The following is a 9,227-nucleotide window of genomic DNA, read 5'->3' on the forward strand; positions in this document are numbered from 1 at the left end:
AGGAGGGTCCCTTTCTCGCCACATCTGCACCAGCACCGGTTGCTTTTGTTCTTGTGGATGTGGGCCAGTCTCTGACCACATATAATTTTTTGAAAAAGAATATCAGTGCCTATTTCACACCATACACAAAAGCTAATTCACAAGTAATTAAAAACCTTGATATTAGACATAAACCCATAATATATATTTAGGAAAACAGAAGTCTCCATGATGAAGTCTCCATTATATTGACTTCAGAGACTTACTCAAAGAGTCAGTGACATTGGCTACAAAGCAGACACAAAAATAAGCAAATGGCACTACATCAAATTACAATATTTAGACATAGAAAGATTGCACTCATCTGTGAAATATAAAGTAACAGAATGGGAGACTAGCACCCAAGAATAACAGAGATGAGTATCAGGAAGTTTGCTCCATGGCTTGGAAGCTGGCCTCACATGCTGGAGGAAAAAGCAGCTCAGATAGAGAAGGAAACACCAAGTAAAATGTGTTTTGAGACCTGCTTGGGATGGGAGATGCGCGCTAAAAGTAGACTATATATCAAACACGATGGCCACTCAATACCTCTATTGCAAACCACAATACCCCAAAGGAGAGAGAGAACAAAAGGGAATGCCCTGCCACAGAGGTGTGGTGGGGTAGGGGGGAGGTGGGGGGGTGGGAGGGTTAGTGGGATCACCAGTAGTCGAGAATGGGCACTGGTGGAGGGATAGGTACTTGAGCATTGTGTGACTGAAACACAAGCATAAAAGTTTGTAAGTCTGTAACTGTACATCATGGTGATTCACCAATAAAAAAATTTAAAAATAAATAAATAAATAAAAATTAAAAAAACAAATTACAATATTTTTACATGTGAAAAAAATGATGAATAGAATAAAAGGAAGCCCTCAGACTGTGAGAAAATGTTTCTTCACGACACATCTACCAAAATTTGAGATTTATAAAGCACTCACGAAAAAAAAATATTATCTAAATAGGGAAGCGACTCTTAGTAGACACTTCTACAAAGAAGACATACAGATGGTCAAAAGGCATGTGAGAAAGTGTTCTTCGCTTATCATCAAGGAACACAATTTAGATGTCTCCTCTCACCAGCGAGAACATCATACATCAAAATACTGAAAATAATCAAAGCTAACAGAGATGTGCTGAGAAAGAAAGCTCTTCCAGTACTGGTGGGAGTGTCATCTGGTTAATTTTCTATAGAAACCAGTATGAAGACTGCTCAAAAAATTAAGAATAGACTTCCACATCACCCAGCTATTCAAATACACATTTATTGATCTACAATTCAACATAGGACTTGTCTTGTAAGTAGGCTTAAATATATACAAATAGCATAGGTAAAGGTAATTTTTTAAAACTGTGATCAACTTCACATATGAAAACTTTTCCATCTTAATCCTTTTTAAATGTTCAGTTCAGTGGTATTATATATATTTACATTGTTATGCAAGTGACCAACATCCACCCCCAGAACATCTTTCCCCTTACGAAACGGCCACTATATTATTAAATGAATAATGCCAAGGTCTCCATTCCCTCCAGGTAATAATAACTAGTGTTCTACATTCTGTCCCAATAATTAAGAGGTATTTCTTAGACACCATTACATAAATTGATTCTATTAAAAATTAAACATGGAGGCTCCTAAACTGAGGTGGCTCTGAGGCTTTAGCAGATTATATAAGCCAACCCAAAGCTATGCCTGAAAATTCTGCAATATTAAGAAGTCAGTATCTAAAGACAATCATTCACAATCAACTAAGTTTTTCAAATAAAACAAATACTTAAACTATAGACAATAAAATGTACTGACTTTGCTTTCTCTGTAAAAATCATTTCCATGGGGCTGTGAATGTAGTACAGAGGTTAAGATGCAGCCCTGATTTAATCGCTGACAATCCATACAATTCCTAAGGACCACTAGGAGTGATCCCTGAACACAGAGCCAGGAGTAGCTACTGAGCATCTCTGTTTTGGTTCAAGCACTCTCCCCCACCCCACTAACCACTGGCCCCACCGAACGAAACTCCAAAAAGTTTTCCCTTAGATCCTGTCAGTGGAGCACTTCTACTTACTCTGGTGGGACACTGTCCAATTTTTACCCAAATAAACCTTGAAATTTTAAATATGCCTGGAGTTTATCTTTAAATAACACCCATCCAACTCTGGCTCTATCTGTTATTTTCTGACAGATAGAAGGTGATTCTTCACCCTCTTTTATTTATTTTCCTTCTTTGCTGTATACTCAATACTTGACAACCACTTGGAAAGTGTAAGAGTACAAATAGAGTAGAGTTTTTTTTTATTATTAGTGAAATACCATGAGGTACAGTTGTAGATTTACAAATTTTTGTGCTTGGGTTTCGTTAATACACTGACCAAATACCCATCCCTCCACCAGTGCCCATTTTCCGCCACCATGGATAATATCCCTCCCCCCCATCCCACCCATCCCACCCTGCCACTGTGGCAGGGCATTCCCCCCTGTTCTCTCTCTCCTTTTGGGTGTCGTGGTCAGCTAAAGAGGCATTGAGTGGCAAACATGTTCAGTCCATAGTCTACTTTCAGCCTGCATCTCCTCTCCTGGGAGTATTCTGAGTGGAGTTTTATTAAGCAATGTGAGTTTTATTTTGCTTTGTGTATTTTGGGCCACAGCTGGAAGTGTTCAGGGGCTCTTCCTGGTTCTGTAGTCAGGGATTATTATCACAAGTGCTTGGGGTACTAACAAGTGATTTTGAACAGCATAGGTTCACATACGTGTGGATTTTTTTTTTTTTTTGCTAACCCATATGAAGACAAGGATAAAGACCTTTTCAATGATCCACCTGTGGTTTTGTTTGTGGCTTTTTGGTTTTTTGAGCCACACTCAGAAGGGCTCGGGGAATACTCCTGGTTCAGTGCTGAGAGGTCACTCCTGGAGGTGCTCTGGGAACCATGCAGTTCTAGGAACTGAACCTAGGACTTCCATGCAAATCATGCACTCCAGCCATTTGTATATATCTCTAGCTCCCGTTTATGATTTTCTTAATGACATTTTATTTTATCATGTTATTATAAGAATGTTATATACAATACACATAACATATAAAATATTGAGTTTGTAGGATTGGTAAGTCTTCTGGTCAATAACATGCTATCAGTAGTTAAATTGAGAGAAATAGTTAAGTTGAGGGAAGTCAAAGATATACTTTAGACATTTTCACTGTGGAGTAAAATTGCAAATTGATTTTTAGGCATATTTAAGGTTAATTAATTAATTAATTAATATTTAACCTTATTTAAGGTTTAGGGATAAAATTTTACCTCTTCCAACTCCAACATTAATTAATGTATTAAAATCATTCCAGATGTGTTTCTGAACTAACTCAAGATTTTGAACCCTCAGTCCTTGGCTTCTATCCAGTTTCTACCAGCACAACTTTTTCTTAGTGAATTATTTTCCCCATTTCTTTATTGGCGGTTATGGGTGAGAAAAGGATAAGTTCCAAAGGTGTTCGGGGGACCATGCAGTACCTTGACACAACCCATGGCTCCTGTATGCAAAGCACATATCCAGTTGAGCTATATCCCAAAACCTGAACCAATTTCTTTCTTTCTTTCTTTCTTTCTTTTTTTTTTTTGATCAACACAGGGAATTTTTACTTCACTTTCTTCCTCTATGAACTCCTGAAATGTCATTGATGCCTTTGAAATACATGGACATGATGACTGTTTCTTCTTATCTTCACGTTTATTAATATCCTGAACACACACACAGAGTTTCTGGAGTAAATTGCTACTATTAATTAAGAGTAAATATTTGGGGTGTGGTGGTGGGAGGGATACTGGGAACATTGGTGGTGGAGAATGGGCACTGGTGGAGGGATGAGTACTTGATCATTGTATGACTGAAACATAAACACAAAAGTTTGTTAAGTCTGTAACTATCTCACGGTGATTCATTAAAAAATACAATAAAAATAAATAAATAAAAGCAAATGGTCATTCCTTTAAGTTTCTCTCACATGGTGCTAAGGACCCCTCCTCATGATTCTCAAGCTGGGATGGTAGTTCATTGCCAGGATGTGGGGGGTAGTGCTGCTCAGGCCCTGCATTGCCACTGCTTGATGCTCAGGGTGGTGGGTGTGGGGGATTTCTTCAGGCTACACCAGGCTATAGTCAGGAAGCCATATCGTTCCAGGGATGGAACCATTGTTGAGTGCATGCAAGGTATTCACTTAGACCCCTCTACATCTCTTTGTCTTTCCTTTTAGACCCTCCAAATTTGCTGGCCCTTAACTGCAACCTTAATCATCACGAACTTTAATTATAAACATTGTAAATGTATTCTTTGACATATTTACATGAAGAGAACACCAGGAAACTGAGAAATGACTTGGGAACCAAGTGGGGGAATCTGCTCAGCATACAGAGTTACAAACAGAATTGGTTCAGAGTTTGGTATGACTGTTGATGAGTATCAGGCACCACTGTCACACAGCTGACACCAGAATTACCAGGTGCTGCAGCAGAACTTTTATCACTTCCCTTGCTACCTCCTATGTGGATTAAAGAACCCATTCTATATAGCACACATTTCCAGTTTAAACTTGGGAACTGGACCATCTGATTGGTTGAATCTAGGAGTTCTGCTTTGGAACTCTAGCCAAATAAGGTGAAGAAAATGTCATTTTAGGGGTTAGAGCATTAGTGCAGTGTTTAAGGCATTTGCCTCACATTCCATAGGTCCTCTGAGCAGAGCCAGTAGCAAGCCCTGAGCACTGTCTTTTTAGTTTCTCTGAAGAAAGTGGGTTCTGAGTACTACTGAGACTTCATATTTGAGGAGTTCCCCTCTCTAACTCAACCTCCACCAAAGGAAGGAAGTTTAAATTCTGGACAGCTGTAAAAATAACAAATATCAATCTTACAACACACAGCAGCAAAGAAGAAAACCGGCTGGAGGGCTCCACATCTCCCTGAGAATTCTCCGGTGCCCATACAGAGCCAATATCACCAGGAGCTCCCAGATGGGGTAGGTGCTGTCTCCCCGTCTTCTCCAGATGGAATCCTGGTGACCATGAGTGTCTACAAGCATGGCTCTGGCATGCGGGTAACAGGACTATTTTTCCAAACCGCGAGCGACATTTCCTGATATGCAAAGTGATCAATGAAAAGTAAATGATCTAACTTACAATAATAAATGTATATGCACCTAATGAGAGACCAGCAAAGTACTTAAAACAACTACTCATAGATTTGGAAAAAGACATCAACAGCAACACAATACTAGTGGGAGACTTCAACACTGCTTTGTCACCTCTTGATAGATCAACCAGACTCAAGCTTAGCAAGGACATACTTCATCTGAGGGAAACAACGGAAGAAAGGGACTTAGTAGATATATACAGGACACTTCATCCACAAAAAGCTGAATACACATTCTTCTCAAGTGTACATGGAACATTCTCCAAGATAGACCACATGCTGAGCCACAAAACATGCCTCCAAAAAATAAAGAAGATAGAAATTGTATCGACAATCTTCTCAGACCATAATGCGCTGAAATTAAAAGTAAATCACATACAAAAACAGAAAACTAAATCAAACACCTGGAAATTAAACAGTGCTCTATTGAACAACGAGTGGCTTAGACAGGAAATCAAAGAGGAAATCAAAAGATTCCTAGAAACGAATGAAAATGAGAACACGAGTTACCAAAACTTATGGGACACAGCAAAAGCTGTGTTAAGAGGAAAGTTTATAGCTCTACAAGCATTCCTCAGGAAGGAGGAGCGAGCACACATAAGTAACCTAACCTCACAGCTTAAGAGCTTGGAGAAGGACCAAAAAAAGGAGCACAACCCGAACAGGAGAAAGGAAATAATAAAACTCAGAGCAGAGATTAACGAGATGGAAACCCAAAAAACAATCCGAAAGATCAATGAAACCAAGAGCTGGTTCTTCGAGAAAATTAACAAGATTGATAAGCCTCTAGCAAAACTTACAAAGAAAGGGAGAGAGAAAACCCTAATAAACCGAATCAGAAATGAAAAGGGGGTCATTACAACAGAAACTACAGAAATTCAAAGGATCCTCAGGGAGTACTTTGAGAAACTGTATGCCACGGAACATCAAAACCTCGAGGAAATGGATAAATTCCTAGACTCCTACAGACTCCCAAGGCTGAACCAAGAAGACCTGGAATACCTGAACAGACCTATCACCATCAAGGAAATTGAAATGGTAATAAAAAGTCTCCCCAAGCACAAAAGTCCTGGCCCGGATGGATTCACTAGTGAATTCTTCCAAATCTTTAAAGAGGACTTACTCCCAATGCTCTTTAAGCTTTTCCACGAAATTGAAATATTAAAAACACTTCCAAACAGTATCTACGAAGCAAATATCACACTGATACCAAAAGCAGACAGAGATACCACAAAGAAAGAGAATTACAGACCGATATCCCTGATGAACACAGATGCAAAGATCCTCAACAAACTACTAGCAAATAGAATCCAACTACTCATCAAAAAGATCATACACCATGACCAAGTAGGATTCATCCCAGGGATGCAAGGATGGTTCAACATTCGGAAATCAATCAACATAATCCATCATATCAACAAAAGAAAAGATAAAAAGCATATGATTATATCAATAGATGCAGAGAAAGCATTTGACAAGATCCAGCACCCCTTAATGATGAAAACCCTAGCCAAAATGGGTATAGAGGGGACCTTCCTCAACATAATTAAAGCCATCTACCACAAGCCTACAGCAAGCATCATCCTCAATGGGGAAAAACTGAGAGTCTTCCCTCTAAGATCAGGGACGAGAGGATGCCCACTCTCTCCACTGCTGTTCAATATAGTACTGGAAGTACTTGCAATAGCGATTAGGCAAGAAAAAGATATTAAGGGCATTCAGGTAGGAAAGGAAGAAATCAAGCTCTCACTATTCGCAGATGATATGATATTCTACTTAGAGAACCCAATAACCTCCACCAAAAAACTCCTAGAAACAATAGACTCGTATAGTAAAGTTGCAGGCTATAAAATCAATACCCAAAAGTCAATGGCTTTCCTATATGCAAACAGTGAGAGAGAAGAAAGCAACATGAAAAAAACAATCCCGTTCACAATTGTACCCCAGAAAATCAAGTACTTAGGAATCAGCTTAACTAAGGAAGTAAAGGACCTGTACAAAGAAAACTACAAAATGCTACTTCAGTAAATAAAAGAGGACATGAGGAAATGGAAAGATATCCCCTGCTCATGGGTAGGGAGACTTAACATTGTCAAAATGGCAATACTACCGAAAGCATTGTATAAATTCAATGCAATCCCTATAAGGATACCCATGACATTCTTCAAAGAAATGGAGCAAACACTCCTGAAATTTATATGGAACAATAAGCCCCCACGAATAGCTAAAGCAATTCTTGGGAAAAAGAAAATGGGAGGAATCAAACTCCCGAACTTCAAACTGTACTATAAAGCAGTAATAATTAAAACAGCATGGTACTGGAACAAAGGCAGAACTGCAGACCAATGGAACAGGGTTGAATACACTGACATCTCCCCTCAATCATATGATCATCTAATCTTTGATAAAGGTGCAAGTAATGTGAAGTGGAGTAAGGAAAGCCTGTTTATTTTATTTTATTTTTATTTATTTTTTTTTATTTATTGAATCACTGTGGGAAAGGTTACAAAGCTTTCAGATTTAGGTCTCAGTCATGCAAATATCAAACACATTTCCCTTTACCAATACTTATTTTTTACCATGAAGAACCCCAATAAAATCCTACTCCCCACCCCTCCCCGTCCCTGTGAGGCAGATGAATTCTAGTTAACACTCTATCTGCTTTGATTAGAGTCATTGTTTCAATAAAAGATTCACCACTATTATTTAGAGTTTACCCCCCCCCCCCAAATCAGACATGCTGAAAAAGCATTGTGAAGTGATTTGCTTTCTACAGCTGGGTTCAAGAATTAAATGTTGGTTTTGGATTTCTGCTATTTTACCTATGGACCCTGGAAGTATTTCTACTGAAAGTCAGATAGTTAAGAAATTGGTTTCTGTGTTCTGGGGTCGTGGCCGTGCTGGAGAGCCGCTCGTGGGGGGCAACTGGTGGCCTCGGTAGGGCGTGAAGGGCGGACCGAAACGCCCCCCTTCCCATGAGGTTTTAGTCGCCCCCACACTCCCGGCTCATACCTGCTGTCCAGAAGGCTCCCATGTGGCCGCCATCTTTCTTTCCAGAGAGGAGAAGGCGACTGGGGCAACACCCTTTCCCCTCCGGACAGACCTGATGGCCTGGATCAACGCATAGTCCATTCACTTTTCTGCTCCAAGCTGCCGGGTTCTGCATTAAGTCCTTGTGCTTCTGGGGCCGTGGCTGTGCTGGAGAGCCGCTCGCGGGGGGCGACTGGTGACCTCAGTAGGGCATGAAGGACGGACCGGAACGCCCCCCGACCCATGAGGTTTTGGTCGCCCCCACAGCCCCGGCTCATACCTGCTGTCCACAAGGCTCCCATATGGCCGCCATCTTTCTTTCCAGAGGCAGGAGCGCGGAAGGGAGCAACACCTTTTCCCCTCTGGGCAGACATGATTACCTGGATTAACGCATAGTCCTTTCACTTTTCTGCTCCAAGCTGCCGGGTTCTGCATTAAGTCCTTGTGCTTCTGGGGCTGTGGCCATGCTGGAGAGCCGCTCATGGGGGCCAACTGGTGACCTCAGTAGGGCGTGAAGGACGGACCGGAACGCCCCCCTTCCCATGAGGTTCTAGTCACCTCCACACCCCCGGCCCATACCTGCTGTCCACAAGGCTCCCATGCAGCCGCCATCTTTCTTTCCAGAGAGGAGAGGGCAAATGGGGCAGCACCCTTTCCCCTCCGGCAGACTTGATGGCCTGGATTAACGCATAGTCCTTTCACTTTTCTGCTCCAAGCTGCTGGGTTCTGCATTAAGTCCTTGTGCTTCTGGGGCCATGGCCGTGCTGGAGAGCCACTCGTGGGGGCCAACTGGTGACCTCGGTAGGGCGTGAAGGACGGACCGGAAGCCCCACCTTCCCATGAGGTTTTAGTCGCCCTCACACCCCCCGGCTCATACTTGCTGTCCACAAGGCTCCCATGCAGCCGCCATCTTTCTTTCCAGAGAGGAGAGGGCGAATGGGGCAACACCCTTTCCCCTCCGGCAGACTTGATGGCCTGGATTAACGCATAGTCTTTTCACT

This window comes from Sorex fumeus, unplaced genomic scaffold (genome assembly GCF_029834395.1).
Source record: "Sorex fumeus unplaced genomic scaffold, SorFum_2.1 ptg000054l, whole genome shotgun sequence".
Taxonomy (NCBI): domain Eukaryota; kingdom Metazoa; phylum Chordata; class Mammalia; order Eulipotyphla; family Soricidae; genus Sorex; species Sorex fumeus.